Here is a 17344-nt window from a genome sequence, read left to right as displayed (position 1 = left end):
ATGAATTGCTGGACTTGCAGAAATTAAGAAAAATCTTATAACATACCTCAAATGTGAAGCAAAAAACAAAAAAAAAAAGTAGTAGGGGTGGGCATTTGGTCTAGCCGTTAACATACTGGTGAAGATGCTCCCATATTGGGACACTTGACTTTGATCCCTGACTCCAGCTTCCTGCTAGTTCCAATCTTGAGAGGCAACAGTGATGGCTCAAGTGATTGGGTTCCTGCCACACAAGTAGGAAACATGGACTAAGTTCCTGGCTTCCAGCCTCAATCCATGCCCAGCTTAGCTCTTGTAGGTATTTAGGGTGTGAACCAAGAGATGGTAGTGCTTTCTTTGTCTATTGATGTCTCTCTACCTCTCTAAATAAATAAAACCCCAAACAGCAACAACAGTATCCCAAATGAAAAAGTATAAATCAAAATAAGAACAGTAAAAAATAAGGACATACGTAAGATTACCTTGGGCCGGCGCTGCGGCTCACTAGGCTAATCCTCCGCTTAGCGGCGCCGGCACACTGGGTTCTAGTCCCGGTCGGGGCGCCGGGTTCTGTCCCGGTTGCCCCTCTTCCAGGCCAGCTCTCTGCTGTGGCCCGGGAGGGTAGTGGAGGATGGCCCAAGTGCTTGGGCCCTGCACCCGCATGGGAGACCAGGAGAAGCACCTGGCTCCTGCCTTCGGATCAGCACGGTGCGCCAGCCGTGGCGGCCATTGGAGGGTGAACCAACGGCAAAGGAAGACCTTTCTCTCTGTCTCTCTCTCTCACTGTCCACTCTGCCTGTTAAAAAAAAAAAAAAAAAAAAAAAAAAAAAGATTACCTTGGAGGTAAATGCCCATATCAGTGTAGTGTTTGGGAGTCTGAAGCCTTCTGCCTATAACTCACATCAGTTTGTGAGGCATAGGAGTGAACTACCTGGAAAGTAGATCCTCTTGACCTGAATAAGCCTTCAGATGTTTATAGGCCTGTCTAACATTTTGACTGCAGCTTTGTAAAGTGTCTTGAGAAATACTAGCCAGCAAAGCTGCTTCTGAATTGCTGACCCCATGGAAGCTGAAGAATAGTAAATGTTTATTGTTTTAAGTCACCATACTTTGAGAACAACTTGTTATACAGTATTAGATGCCTGATGCATCAATGAATAACAAAGACCTAGAGAAAAATCTTAAAATCAACCAGAAAGAAAATTAATTAATTTAATTTAATTTAAGAGGAATAATGTTTAGCAAATAATAGATTTCTCAGTAGGAAAAGTGGAAGCTAGAGGCCAGTGGAATAGTATCTCCAGTGTACAGGAGATTACCTGTTGACCTTGTATGTTATCATTTCACAAAATGACCTTTTAAGGCGTCAGCGTTGTGATGTAGCTGGTACCCTTATTGGTGTCGTTTTGAGTCCCGGCTGCCCCACTTCCAATTCAGCTCTCTGTTAATGTGCCTGGGAAAACAATGGAGATGGCCCAAGACCCTGGACCCCTTCACCCACATGGGAGACCTGGAAGAAGCTTGTGGCTCCTGGCTTTAGCCTGATCTAGCCCTGGCCGTTTCAGCCATTTGGGGAGTGAACCAGTGGATGGAAGATCTCTCTCTCTCTGTCTGTTTCTATCTTTCTCCCTATATATGCCTCTGCCTTTCAAACAAATAAAAATAAATCTTTAAAAAAATGATCTTTTAAGAATGAAGGAGAAATAAAGACATTTTTGGTTAAACAGAAACTGAGTTTACCACTGACTGACATTTCCTCAAGAGTGTGTTTTATGGTGAAAAAAAAATGGCCCTGAAAAAGCCCAGCATATATAATGTTTATGAACAAAGAAATTAGTAAATATCTACGAAAATCTAAATGAGAATTATCTGTTTTAAATAATATCTGTTTTAAATAATTTGTGGGATTAAAACAGACATAACTAGAATTGGTGTTGTGGCGTAGTGAGTAAAACTGCCATTTTTAAAAATTTTTTTTTAATTAATTTTTTTTGACAGGCAGAGTTAGACAGTGAGAAAGAGAGACAGAGAGAAAGATCTTCCTTTTTGCCGTTGGTTCACCCCCCAAAATGGCCGCTACGGCTCACGCTGCGCGGATCCGAAGCCAAGAGCCAGGTACTTCCTCCTGGTCTCCCATGTGGGTGCAGGGCCCAAGCACTTGGGCCATTCTCCTCTGCCTTCCTGGGCCACAGCAGAGAGCTGGACTGGAAGAGGAGCAACTGGGACAGAACCGGCACCCCAACCAGGACTAGAACCCGGAGTAATGGCACCGCAGGCGAAGGATTAGCCTAGTGAGCCACAGTGCCGGCCAAAGCTGCCACTTTCAATGCTGATATCCCATATGGGCTCCTGTTTGTGCCATGGCTGCTCTACTTCCAATCCAGCTCCCTGCTAATGATCCGGGAAAATCAGAAGATGGCCCAAGTATTTGGGCCCCTGCCACCCATGTGGGAGACCTGGATGGAGCTCCTGGCTCTTAGCATTGGCCTGACCCAATCCTGGCCATTTTGGTCATCTGGGGAGTAAACCATCAGATGGAAGTCTCTCTCTTTCTCTTTCTCTCTCTCCCTCCCTCCCTCCCTCCCTCCCTCCCTCTCTCTCTCTCTCTCCCACTCTCTCTCTGTAACTCTGCCTTTCAAATAAACAGTTTTTTATTTGTTTATTTGAAGGGAAGAGAGGGAGAGAGAGAGAGGGAGAGTGATAAATCTTGCATCCACTGGTTCACTCCCCAAATGACCTCAGTGGCCAGGGTTAGGCCAGGCTGAAGCCAGGAGCAAGGAGCTTCATCTGGGTCTCCCACATGGATGCAGGGGACCAAGGACTTGAACCATTTTCTGCTGCTTTCTCAGATGCATTAGCAAGGAGCTAGATCAGAAGTGGTGCAGCTGGGACTGAAACCGGGGTCCATACAGGATGCCGGTGCTGCAGGCAGTGACTTAACCTGCTATACCTCAATGCTGGTCCCCATTTTTAAAGATAAACAAAACTTTAAAAAAACACATAGCTAAAATACTGCAATGTTTTATGCAACTGATGTTTGTTGAGTGTCTGTTATATACTAGAAATTTTTCTAGGCTGGGGGTGTCAACAAACTTTCTGTAAAGGCCTTGACAGTAAATATTTGAGGCTTTGTGGGCCATGTGGTCTGTGTCACAACTGCTTAACTTTGCTGTAGCATTAAAACATCCACAGATAGTACATAAACAAATTAGCATGGCTGTATTCCAGTAAAGTTTTGTAAAACCAGACACTGGTCAAGATTTGACTCATGGGCTGTGGTTTGCTGACTACAACTTTAGGTATCAGTTATTGGTGGAGTTCAGTACATGTTCCCCCAAAATATTGTACTTGACATTTGAGAAAGCAGTAACAGCAGAAGGATCACTCTCATCTTCCCCCTATCCTTTTCCCCTGAAGCAGGTCATAAAACCTAGGAAGGATTTTTGATAGACTTCTGAAACAGATGGTAAGACTCTCATGAGAGGAAAGTAGAATTCCTTACCTTTGAAGATGAAGAGGCATAGAAAGGAATCTGAATAAACAAGCATTGCTAATTTCCCCCCAGTTTATTACCTTTAGATCGTATCCTTTGGTCCTTTTATGTTTCTCCACAACTGTCTACTCTTTGTCAAATCTGGAATAAAAACACACAGGTTTACCTGTTTCTTTAGTTCTTCATTTCCTTATGAAGACTCTCATATCATGTAAGATATGCACTGAATAAATTTGTATACTTTTCTGTTGTTAACTTACCTAGGACCAACGAGGAAAAGATATTTCCCTGAACTATAGTGTTCAGTAGTAAGAAAATAGATAAATGCCATTGCTCTAATGCACCTTCCATTCTGGTGGTAAGTGCAATAGTGTGTAACTTGAGGGAGGAGTCCTTATATTGTTCAGAAGGAGAGTTGGCCAAAATATTAACATTAGGTTTTTTTATGTATGCATGGTAAGATTTCAAAGATAACAACTAACAACTGAATACTAGAAACAGTAGAAGGAAATATGGAATCAGGAAAACAAAAAATTTTTAACTCATTGATAAGTGATTTTTTAAAAAATTTACTTATTTTATTTGAAAGGCAGAGTTACAGAGAGGGAGAGAGGGAGATAGAGACAGAGATCTTCCATGTGCTGATTCACTCCCCAAATGGCCACAAGGGCCAGAGCTGGGCTTATCTGAAGTCAGGAGCTAGGAGTTTCTTCTGGGTCTCCTACATGTGTTCAGGGGCCCAAGTACCTGGGCCGTCCTCTACTGCTTTCCCAGGCCACTAGCAGGGAGCTGGATTGGAAGTAGAGCATCTGGGACTTGAATTGGTGCCCATATGGGATGCTGGCACGGCAGGTGGAGGCTTAATCTACTATGCCACAGTGCCAGTCACAGTAAGTAATTTTTAAAAGATTTCTTTATTTATTTGAAAAGCAGAGTTACACAGAGAGGGAGAGTCAGGGAAAGCGAGAGAGAGAGAGAGAGAGAGAGAGAGAGAGATAGTTTCTGTCAGCTGGTTCACTCCTCAGATGGTGGCAATGACTGAGCCTAGGCTTGCGCAGGTCTGGAGCCTTAAGCCTGGAACTCCTGGGTCTCCCATGGGGGTGGCAGATGTCCAAGCACTTGGGCCATATTTTTCTGCTTTTCAAGGAGCACTAGCAGAGAGCTGGATCAGAAGTGGAGCAGCTGGGATGGAACCCACACTCATATGTGATGTCAGTGTTGTAGGCAGTAGCTTAGCCTCCTGTGCCATAATACCAGGCCCTCAACAAATAATATTTTAATCTGGAATAGGTTTAATTGGATGTTCTACCAAGTACTGTTTCTATTCTAAATGTAAATTCAGTTGTGGGTGGAAATTAACATTTAAAGGGGATAATATCGACTTTTCCAGAATAATTTGAGTTTCATCTAGAAAATGAAAAATAAAGGTTATTTTTGTGTTTTTTCACAGTAAAAATGCTATGAAGGCTAGAATATGATAAGCAGATTGATTAGAGGCCTAAAATTCATTGCACACATTCTAAAATATCAAATATTACATTTGCTATGCAACCATGGGGAGTATTTCTTTTTTTTTATTTCTTTTTTTTAACTTTTATTTAATGAATATAAATTTCCAAAGTACGGCTTATGGATTACAATGGCTTCCCCCCCATATCGTCTCTCCCACCCGCATCCCTCCCCTTTCCCACTCCCTCTCCCCTTCCATTCACATGAGGATTCATTTTCGATTCTCTTTATATACAGAAGATCAGTTTAGCATACATTAAGTAAAGATTTCAACAGTTTGCTCCCACACAAACATAAAGTGAAAAATAATAGATGATTTTTTAAATGATGATGAAATCAGATCAGATCTATTGTCATGTTTAATCCCAGTGAGAGTCAAGTTGGGAATTGATAATTTCTTCTTTTTTTTTTTTTAACAGAAGATCAGTTTAATATACATTAAGTAAAGATTTCAACAGTTTGCACCCCCATAGAAACACAAAGTGAAATATACTGTTTGAGTACTCATCATAGCATTAAGTCTCAATGTACAGCACATTAAGGACAGAGATCCTACATGAGGAGTAAGTGCACAGTGACTCCTGTTGTTGACTTTACAAATTGACACTCCTGTTTATGGCATCAGTAATCTCCCTATGCACCAGTCATGGGTTTCCAAGGCTATGGAAGCCCCTTGAGTTCTCCGACTCTTATCTTGATTAGACAAGGTCATAGTCAAAGTGGAGGTTCTCTCCTCCCTTCAGAGAAAGGTACCTCCTTCTTTGAAGACCTGTTCTTTCCACTGGGATCTCACTCACAGAGATCTTTTTGCCAGAGTGTCTTGGCTTTCCATGCCTGAAATACTCTCATGGGCTTTTCAGCCAGATCCGAATGCCTTTAGGGCTGATTCTGAGGCCAGAGTGCTGTTTAGGACATCCACCATTCTGTGAGTCTGCTGAGTATCTCGCTTCCCATGTTGGATCACTCTCCCTGTTATTTATTCTATCAGTTAGTATTTGCAGACACTATTCTTGTTTATGTGCTCCCTTTGACTCTTAGTCCTTTCATTATGATCAATTGTGAACTGAAATTGATCACTTGGAATAGTGAGATGGCATTGGTACATGCCACCTTGATGGGATTAAATTGGAGTCCCCTGGTATGTTTCTAACTCTACCATTTGGGAAAAGTCAGCTTGAGCATGTCCCAAATTGTACATCTCTTCCCTCTCTTATTCCTACTCTTATGTTTAACAGGGATCACATTTCAGTTAAATTTCAACACTTAAGAATAACTGTGTATTAATTACAGAATTAAACCAGTCATATTAAGTAGAACAAACAAAAAAACTACTAAGAGGGATAATGTATTAAGTTGTTCATTAACAGTCAGAGCTATGCTGATCAAGTCACCGTTTCTCATAGTGTCCATTTCACTTCAACAGGTTTCCTTTTTGGTGTTCAGTCAGTTGTCACCAATCAGGGAGAACATATGGTATTTGTCCCTTTGGGACTGGCTTATTTCACTCAGCATGATGTGTTCCAGATTCCTCCATTTTGTTGCAAATGACTGGATTTCGTTGTTTCTTACTGCGGTATAGTATTCTAAAGAGTACATATCCCATAATTTCTTTATCCAGTCTACCGTTGATGGGCATTTAGGTTGGTTCCAGGTCTTGGCTATTGTGAATTGTGCTGCAATAAACATTAGGGTGCAGACCGCTTTTTTGTTTGCCAATTTAAATTCCTTTGGGTAAATTCCAAGGAGTGGGATGGCTGGGTCGAACGGTAGGGTTATCTTCATGTTTCTGAGGAATCTCCAGACTGACTTCCATAGTGGCTTGACCAGTTTGCATTCCCACCAACAGTGGGTTAGTGTGCCTTTTCCCCCACATCCTCGCCAGCATCTGTTGTTGGTAGATTTCTGCATGTGAGCCATTCTAACCGGGGTGAAGTGAAACCTCATTGTGGTTTTGATTTGCATTTCCCTGATTGCTAATGACCTTGAACATTTTTTCATGTGCCTGTTGGCCATTTGGATTTCCTCTTTTGAAAAATGTCTATTGAGGCCCTTGGCCCATCTCTTAAGTGGGTTGTTTGTTTTGTTTTTGTGGAGTTTCTTGATCTCTTTGTAGATTCTGGTTATTAACCCTTTATCTGTTGCATAGTTTGCAAATATTTTTTCCCATTCTGTCGGTTGTCTCTTCACTCTCCTGACTGTTTCTTTTGCAGTACAGAAACTTCTCAATTTGATGCAATCCCAATAGTTAATTTTGGCTTTGACTGCCTGTGCCTCCCGGGTCTTTTCCAGAAACTCTTTGCCTGTGCCAATATCTTGAAGGGTTTCTCCAATGTTCTCTAATAACTTGATGGTGTCAGGTCGTAGATTTAGGTCTTTAATCCATGTTGAGTGGATTTTTGTGTAAGGTGTAAGGTAGGGGTCTTGCTTCATGATTCTGCACGTGGAAATCCAGTTTTCCCAGCACCATTTATTGAATAGACTGTCCTTGCTCCAGGAATTAGTTTTAGATCCTTGATCAAATATAAGTTGGCTGTAGATGTTTGGGTTGATTTCTGGTGTTTCAATTCTGTTCCATTGGTCTATCCATCTGTTTCTGTACCAGTACCGTGCTGATTTGATTACAACTGCCCTGTAGTATGTCCTGAAATCTGGTATTGTGATGCCTCCGGCTTTGTTTTTGTTGTACAAGATTGATTTAGCTATTCGAGGTCTCTTGTGCCTCCATATAAATTTCAGCACCATTTTTTCCAGATCTGAGAAGAAGGTCTTCGGTATCTTGATTGGTATTGCATTGAATCTATAAATTGCTTTTGGGAGAATGGACATTTTGATGATATTGATTCTTCCAATCCATGAGCATGGAAGATTTTTCCATTTCTTGGTATCCTCTTCTATTTCTTTCTTTAAGGTTTTGTAATTTTCATTGTAGAGATCTTTAACGTCCTTGGTTAAGTTTATTCCAAGGTATTTGATTGTTTTTGTAGCTATTGTGAATGGGATTGATCTTAGAAGTTCTTCCTCAGCCATGGCATTGTCTGTGTATACAAAGGCTGTTGATTTTTGTGCATTGATTTTATACCCTGCTACTTTGCCAAACTCTTCTATGAGTTCCAATAGTCTCTTAGTAGAGTTCTTTGGGTCCCCTAAATAAAGAATCATATCATCTGCAAAGAGGGATAGTTTGAGTTCTTCCTTCCCAATTTGTATCCCTTTAATTTCTTTTTCTTGCCTAATAGCTCTGGCTAGAACCTCCAGAACTATATTGAATAGCAGTGGTGAGAGTGGGCATCCCTGTCTGGTACCAGATCTCAGTGGAAATGCTTCCAACTTTCATGGGGAGTATTTCTAAAACCAGAATCTGCAAGTGGGAAAAAATGTATTACTATATTTCAAACACTAAATATGGATAAATTTAATTAGTCAACATATTCTTATTAAATATATATTTTTATATAAAATTATTATTTAATATATTAATAGTTAATTACTAAATATATAGTGACTACATCTCTTAAATCTATTTTGATATATTAAATACCTCTGGTGCTTGAAATATAGTTAATACCTGGTATCTTCTAGAAAAGTCTCTGTTTGTAAAATATTTTACAGTTTGTCTTTCACAGATATAGAAATAGTCCAGGAAAGTTAAGTGATTTCACAAGTCACATAAATAATGGCAATTTAGGATTTTGAGCCTAGTTCTTCCCTTTTTAACTCAAGCACTTTGTAGGAGAAAGAACTAATCTTTGTGTAATTGAATCACTAAACAGGCTGTGATACTGTAAATATTCTATTTTTAGGATTAGTTGAGTTAATCACCTGTTTTTTAAACTGTAATTTTCTAAGATTATTGCAGCAGGTTTTAACAGTGGTGAAAGGCAAGTTGTGAGATGTGAGCTGAGTGAATGAATGGTTTTACTATTTTCCCTCTTCTTTGTTAGCGTAGACGTACACATCTTGCCAGATATCGTCAGCAGCTCAGGTAGCCATGGTGATAAGTAGCAAGAATAAATGTAGAACATCCAAACTAGTTTTTTTTTTTTTTTTTTTGGACAGGCAGAGTTAGAGAGAGAGAGAAAGAGAAAGGTCTTTCTTTTTTCCATTGGTTCACCCCCCAATTGGCCACTACTGCTGGTGTGATGTGGCCAGCGCGCTGCGCCAATTTGAAGCCAGGAGCCAGGCACTTCCTCCTGGTCTCCCATATGGGTGCAGGGCCCAAGCACTTAGGCCATCCTCCACTGCACTCCCAGGCCACAGCAGAGAGCTGGACTGGAAGAGAAGCAACTGGGACAGAACCGGTGCCCCAACCGGGACTAGAACCTGGTGTGCCAGCGCCGCATGCGGAGGTGATGACTACTAAATGTACCCAGCTCAATCACTGAAATAATTCCATTGTGACTTTTTGATAGCTTTTTATTTTTGTTTTTCAATGCTGGGGGGAATAGGAAGAAGTCAGGACTTACCAAGTGTTATTGCAGTACAAGTCTATTAGACTTTGTATTGATGTCATTATACTATACAATAGAATTTATGGAACATGGTATTTTAAAATATTTTGTACTTCTATATTTATTTATTTGAAAGAATAATTACAAAGAAAGAGAGGGAGAGACAGAGATCTTTCATATGCAGGTTCACTCCCCAAATGACCTCAATGGCAATGGGTGAGCCAGGCTAAAGCCAGGAGCTAGGAGCTTCTTTCAGGTCTTCCATGTGGGTGGAGAGGTCCAAGCACTTGGGGCATCTTCTGTTGCTTTCCCAGGTGCATTAACAGGGAGCTGCATCAGAAGTGGAGCAGCTGGGACATGAAGCCAGCATTGTGGCCTAGCAGATAAATCTGCCTCCTGAGACTTTGGCATCCCATGTGGGTACTGGTTCAAGTCCTGGCTGCTCCACTTCCAATCCAGCTTCCTGCTAATAGCCTCAGAAAGCAGTGAATGATGGCCCAAGTGCTTGGGCCCTTGCCACCCACATAGCAGACCTGGATGAAGCTGGTTTCGCCCTAGCCCAGCACTGCAATAATGTAGATAAACTTTACTGACACACTTTCAAGAAGAAATGAGATTTTATGCTGCTTTAGATTATATTTCAAAGTGAATTGTAGTCGCATTTATGATATTGAGGCTCTTTGTCCCTAAGAAGTTATTTAAAATAATTTACTATCTACTTCTGCAAAATGTCAATAATATAATTTACTTCTTTTTTCAGACATGTAGTAAGGATTAACTCTTTGAAAATAGAAATATGTTTTCTGTTAAACTGTATCACATCTTTAGAAAACACCTTTTTGGCTGCTGTGAGCATTTGTGGAGTGAACCAGCAGATGGAAGATCTTTCTGTCTCTCCTCTCTCTCTAACCCTGCCTTTCAAATAATTAATTAATTAGTTAATTAATTAAAAGCTTAAAGAAATAAAAACACTTTTTCACTGAGCAATTATAGAGAAGGCATCAGTGATCTTTTCATTGCACTAAATTTTGGGGGGAATTAAAATGTAGATCTTATTTATGAGGAAAGAAAAGCTATGACTTGTTAAATATGGAAGTATGGAGCTTTGGGATATGGAATAATCACTTACAGTTGTGTTTTGCAAAATCTGTGATCTCCAGTGTTTAGATTGAGAAAAGTGCTGAAGACCACACTTTCCATAGTTGTCTCTTCCAATTAGCAAATAAAGCACATTTTTTCATTTTAAAATATCTTTTTTGTAATGAGCATATAATTGCAAAGCTCTTTTTTATTTTTTAAAAAGATTTATTTATTTATTTGGAAGTCAGAGTTACAGAGCGGGAGAGACAGAAAGAGATTGATCTTCCATCCACTGATTCGAGACAGAGATGGATCTTCCATCCACTGATTCAGTTACCAGATGGCTTCAATAGCCAGTGCTATGCTAGGCCAAAGCCAGCTTCATCCAGGTCTGCTATGTGGGTGGCAAGGGCCTAAGCACTTGGGCCATCATTCACTGCTTTCTGAGGCCATTAGCAAGGAGCTGGATTGGAAATGGAGCAGCTGGGACTTGAATCGGTGCCCATATGGGCTGCCCAAGTCTTGGGAGGCAGCTTTATCTGCTGTGCCACAATGTTGGCCCTGAATTTTTATATTTAGAAAATTATTTACCTGAAATGGCCAGGCTAAATTCAGAAGTCCAGAACCCAATCCAGATCTCCTACATTGGTTACAGTGATCCAACTACTTTTAGTCATCATCTGTGGCCTCCTAAGGTGAACATTAGTAAGAAGTTAGAATTGAGAAGCCTTGACTTGAACTCAAAGACTTTAATATGGAATCCAGACATCCCAAATGGTTTCTTAAGTGTCCTAAAACCCTCCCCAAGTTACGTATTTTTAAATTTAAAGATGTAATTTTATTTTATTTATTTGAAAGTCAGAGAGACAAAGGTTTCCCATCCATCTATTGGTTCACTGGCCAAATGTCTACAACAGGACTAGACCAAGTCTCTCATGTGGGTAACAGTGACCCAAGTATTTGAGGCATCACTTGCTGTCTCCCAGACATATATTAGCAGGAATCTGGAACTGAGAGCAGAGGAAGGACTTGAGCCCAGTCACTCTGATATGGACATTCTACATAGCATTTTAGCTACTATGCAAAATACTGTCCCTTAATGATGTTCTTGTTCAATTATTTGGCAAATACTTGGTTAGTCATTGTGTTTAACGTTGTACCAGCCACTGTAATGAGTACAGAAGAGTTAAGATAGACTGAAGAACAAAAAGAATAGAGACTTTTTGTTTTTAAGACTTATTTATTTAATTGAAAAGCATAGTTACAGAGAGAGAGAGAGGCAGGGGAGACAGAGAGAGAGAGATCTATCATCTGCTGATTCACTCCCCAAATGGCCGCAACGGCTGGGGCTAGGCCAGGCTGAAGCCAGGAGACATGAGCTACTTCCAGGTCTCTCATGTGTGTGGCAGAGACCCAAGCACTTGGGCCATCTTATACTTTCCCAGGTGCATTAGCAGGGAGCCGAATCGGAAGTGGAACATCCAGGACTCAAACAGGCGTCCGTTTGGTATGCCGATGTCGCAGGTGGCTGCATAACCTACTATGCCACAACATCATCCCAGAATAAGTCCTTTGAGAATAGGAATGTTTATTTTTATTTTTATTTTCTTGGCACCTAGCACAGGGCTTGGCAACTACAGACATTAACTGAAGTTAGCTGAATAAATAGATGCATGAGAAGGACCAAGTGGTTGCCCTTGAGAAACTTAGATCTCTTAGATGTAATAAACTGACTATACAGCAAATAAGATTTAACAGCATATAATAAATGTGTGCTAAATAATTAGAATTTAGAGGTATTAGTCTTTGGAAGAAACATTAAAATATTTTTCAAGCGTGGCGTATATAGGTTTTGTTGTTGTTGTTTTTTTAGATTATTTATTTGGAAGGCAGAGTTGTAGAGAGGGAATGAACACACGTGAGAGGATACTTCATCTGCTGGTCCATGCCACAAATGTCCCAGCAGCCAAATGTTCTGGGCCAGGCAGCAGCCAGGAGCCAGGAATTCCGTCCTGGTCTCCCAAGGGTGGCAGGAACCCAAGTTCTTGGCCTATTCTTCCATACTTTTCCAGGTGCATTAGCATGAAGCTGGATTGGAAGTGGAACAGCTGGGACTGGAGCCTGGAACTCCGATATGGGATGCTGGCTCATTAGCTGTCAGTTAACCTGTTGTACCACAACTCCCATCCTGGGAGTGTTATTATCAGAACTTATACTTGAGGTCAAGGGAAGTCTTCTTGAAGAAAGTGGAACTTGAATATACCCTAAAGGATTGGCAGGATTTAGATATGCATATAGGAGGCATTGTAGGTAAGGAAAACATCATGATTGACATGGGGATGAGAAAACATGTTTGTGAATCAGTGGAAAAACATTCAAATGTAGTAAAGCTGGGTTGGTAGGTGGGGTTCAGGCAGAAGAGTTTAGATTCCTAAATGGCATTTTTTGCCATTCACCATCCAAACTGATTTGAATGCTTCCAGCCATATCCATCTGCCAGAAGCCTGCCTTGGCACACTGCCTCTCAGCTGTTGGCTCAGATGGTTTGACAGATGCCCAGGTGGTAAGAAAAGGTGCTGTTGATGTCAGTAAAGCTGCTTTCTGTGAAAGCTGGCAGACCAGCATGACTTGGAGCTTTATAACTGATGCTTTGTAGTGATGTCAAATAAAAAAATAAAACTTAAAAGGTGTAGGCTAGGCTGGGCTTGCCTCATTATCAGAGGTTACCATTGTGGTCTGGTACTAGGCTGGAAGGTCTCCTGCTACTTCCTCAACACCTGAGATGCCATAGCTCTTGATTCTTTCTTTGCCAACTGTTAAAATAGGTATCTTTAGAGAAGAGTCCATCCTTAGCTTACCATGAATACATTTTCAGTCTTTCCCTAAGATCAGCGTTTAACACAGGGGTGGATATAGGAAGGGTATAAGATCAATGAATGCTGAAGTAGGAAAAGGAGAAGCAACACCATAAGGTGAGTAACAAAGGGCAGAGAAGAGGTTTGACAAGCCAGTGACAAATGTTATCTGCATTACATTTTGCTCAAAACTTCACCTGGAAATAATTACGGGTTGGCTTTATAGTATTGTGGGTACTTTTAGGCTATTAGGATTGAATTTAGTGATTGGATAGAACTGTACATGTGGACTAGCAGTAAGAATAATTGAATTCTTGTTCTGTCCTTACCTGTTAGATATATTATTTTTGATAAAATTGTTCATTTTCCTTATTGAGGAAATCAGATTAAGATGACCAGATGAGATAATCTTGAGATCTTATCTAGTTCTAAGATTTTGTAAATTTCTGTGGGCAACGAAACAACATAGCTATAAATTTATGGGTATATGTAATAAGACATTTGATAATTATAATTGTATAAAATATTTAATTGAGGAATACTTTTTTCTAACAGAATGAAACTAACAGTTGTTCACAAAGTATATATTTTCTATTTTACAAGCCAGAAAATGGTATCTTTCTGTTGTGCTACTCAGTTCCTTATTAGCTTTAGTGTATTTATATATTTCAAAGTACCTAACCCCTCTATTCTGTGGTTCAGATCCCTTTTCAAAAGAAGAGCTCTATGGTTTCTTTGTTCATTTTAGTTAAAACACTTGAAAAGTCAATTTAATTTTATTGGTCATTATGTTTACAAATCATACAATTTGGGGCAGGCATTGTGGTGTAGTGGGTTAAGCCATTGCCTGTGATGCCTGCATCCTATATGGGCACTGGTTTGTGTCTTGGCTGCTCCACTTCCAATCCAGCTCCCTGCTAATGGCCTGGGAAAAGCAGTGGTACACGGCCTACCTGTTTGGGCCCCTGACACCTATATGGGAGACTTAGATGAAGCTTCTGGCTTTGGCCTGGCCCAAAACTGGCCATTGAGGCCATCTGAGGAGTGAATCAGTACAGGGAGAGTGTCATTCTCTTTGTGTCTTTCCCTTTCTGTAACTCTGACTTTCAAATAAATAAATACATCTTTAAAAAATTTTTAAGTTGATTTGTTACAAAGATCTGTCACTTCATTTTAAAAAATTATATAATTTGTATGAGTTATCCAGGGGTAAGCATTGTGATTGATTTGAGCTCCTCCATAATTTTTTTCCTGAGTGATTTTTATTGATCAAGTAGAAGTAAACTGTAAGTAATTGAACAGTGACGATGTAGTAACGTTTTTTAAAAAAAATATTTATTTATTTATTTGAAAGGGAGAATGACAGAGAGGAGAGGCAGAGAGAGATTATGAGAATTTCCATACACTGTTTCAAACCCCAAATGGATACAAAGGCCAGAGTTGGGCCAGGCCGAAACCAAGAGCCCAGAACTCCATCCAGGTCTGCCACATGGGTGACAGGGTCCAGGTACTTGCACCATCTTCCACTGCTTCTCAAGGTGTGTGAGTAGAGAGCTGTTTGGGAAGTGGAGTAGCTGGGATTCACACTGGGACTCATGTATGGGATATCTGCATTGCATGTGGCAGCTTGACTTGTTGTGCCACAATGCTGCCCTGTAGTAAAGTTTTGATACAAACTATATCTTCATCAGTTACCTACTTGAAAGGTCTGTCTGATTTGGTAGAACCTCAGGAATATACTCAGAAATGCTGGTACATGGTAGAATGGTTCTGGATGCTCAGTCTGGTTTTAGATGTCTCTAGGGAGAACCCTAGGAAAAGATACTTTGGTTGAGAGATGACAATAAGGGTATATGGCCAAATTTATTAATTTCTGTGCTGGACTTGGTCTCTGCCTTGCTCCAGATTGGACTTCAGTCCTCATATTTACTTTGGGGATTACTTTGTCTTTCTAAGATGATCTGGGTTAGGCTCTCTCCTTAGGGTGATCAAAAATTGTAGTCTCTTAACTCTGTAAGTTAGTGTAAGGAACATGGGGTGCTAATATAGGGGAAGGAAATAAAATGTCACTTGATAGAGCTTTTGCCCTTTTTATATAATACTTGTGAAATCATTTTAAAAACCTATAATACATGAGAATTATGTGACATAGAAGAATTCCAAAAGCAATACTCAGTATTGGGTGATGAGAAATAGATACAGATTAGAGACCAACAGTCTTCACATAAGAGGAGTCTTCAGACAGTTCATGGGGATGTATTTGTAAAAAAAACTATTCATAGATTTCAAAAATTTTTGTCACCAAAATAAACTTATCTTTGAATTCCACTTTCCATGAACTTTTTCAAGTACCCTCATATAATATTCCTGATGGAGTGATTACAGTGGTAAGAAACTATGATTAAAGTGTCTTTCCTTAAACGTATTTAATCTTTAGTCAGTGTTTAACTGTTGGCTCTAATTTTGCATAGTTTTTTGGATACATGTCTCTAGAATTATTTTATGATACTTTTCTTTAACATGCCTCAGCACTAAAATGTCTTTAAGAAGATTGAATTATATCATAAGAGTCTGACTATGGAAGGAATGCAACCATATTACAGTGAGTACATTTTTCATAACTATAGCCCATGAATGTTAAATAAAAATGACAGCTTCTTGGATTTGCTTGTGGTGTAAGGTTGGGACTCAGATTCATAGACTGGGGGAGGAATGACAACACACAGGACTCTTTGTGTGAGAGGCAGAGAATATTTCACATACTTTATGAAGGAGAGATGAGAATCTTCAGTGTAGTTTTGCATCATTTATTAATGGTAGCACTATTTTGTGAAAATGGATCATGTATAGGCTTGTACTAGTTCACCCTCATTCGTTCATCTGGAGTATAGGAAGATGATTGGTGATTAGATGAATCTTTGGCTGCGTCTGTGTAGGGGGACATATATTTGGCAGTCCTTCTCACTGGACAGCACAGCCATAGAAGGTTGTAGCATAAATGCCCATGTTCCATATGTGTGAGAGAGTGATGTGAAAGGGTCTCTTAAAAATCATTTTATTGCTCTTTGTTGTGAAGGAATCTCTGGACCCAAGACTTCACCTTCCTTCAGGAACCCCAGGGCTCAGCCCCAGAATCACCCTGCCCCTGTCAGGAGTCACTGGGAGATGGCGGAGGTGGGCGTGGTGGATCTCAGAGGTCCTAGACCTGGAATAACCAAATATCAGGGTGAAGTTCAAAGTTTGAATCTGGATGATGATTCAGTTATAGAAGGAGTAAGCGACCAAGTGCTTGTAGCAGTTGTAGTTTTGTTTTGATTGCTACCCTGGTATATGCACTTTTCAGAAGTATACATCAGAACATTTACCCAGAAAACCAAGAGCTAGTAAGGGTGCTTCGAGAACAATTTCAAGCAGGACAGGATACGCCTGTTGCTTCTCGACAGCAATCCTATACTGACTGTGGTCTGTTTACACCAAGCCTCCTTCCCTGTTGAGACAAGCTATGGGCATCTTTGTGTGGTGGCCTTGCTCCTACCAGTCTTTGGTGAAGATGATCAGTCTCAGGATGTTGTAGGATTGTGTTAAGACATTAATGATTGTAACTGGAGATTCTCAGGGCAGCCCAGATCTAATATGGAGAGAATTAGGGATCTTCCCACTTTGCTGAGGCGTGCATTCATGGAAATGTTTTCTTTTTTTTTTCTTTCTTTTTTCTTTTTTTTTTTTTTTTTTGACAGGCAGAGTGGACAGTGAGAGAGAGAGACAGAGAGAAAGGTCTTCCTTTGCCGTTGGTTCACCCTCCAATGGCCACCGCGGCCGGCGCGCTGCGGCCGGCGCACCGCGCTGATCCGATGGCAGGAGCCAGGAGCCAGGTGCTTTTCCTGGTCTCCCATGGGGTGCAGGGCCCAAGCACCTGGGCCATCCTCCACTGCACTCCCTGGCCACAGCAGAGGGCTGGCCTGGAAGAGGGGCAACCGGGA

The 17344-nt window shown here is 40.6% G+C and overlaps 1 protein-coding gene and 1 pseudogene across 3 annotated transcripts in view; both read left to right on the top strand.

Moving 5' to 3' along the window:
• Positions 1-17344, top strand: part of TTC28 (tetratricopeptide repeat domain 28) — a 700068-nt gene that overhangs the window by 121144 nt on the left and 561580 nt on the right. The window lies entirely within an intron of this gene.
• Positions 14630-17344, top strand: part of LOC149119865 (E3 ubiquitin-protein ligase RNF170 pseudogene) — a 54607-nt pseudogene continuing 51892 nt past the window's right edge. Inside the window, exon 1 of the transcript XR_016227461.1 lies at positions 14630-17034. The product of XR_016227461.1 is annotated as an E3 ubiquitin-protein ligase RNF170 pseudogene (transcript). The remainder of the gene's footprint in view (positions 17035-17344) is intronic.

This window comes from Oryctolagus cuniculus, chromosome 21 (genome assembly GCF_051225735.1).
Source record: "Oryctolagus cuniculus isolate XC-2025 breed Fujian yellow rabbit chromosome 21, ASM5122573v1, whole genome shotgun sequence".
Lineage (NCBI taxonomy): Eukaryota > Metazoa > Chordata > Mammalia > Lagomorpha > Leporidae > Oryctolagus > Oryctolagus cuniculus.
This window is presented reverse-complemented; position numbering and strand designations above follow the sequence as displayed.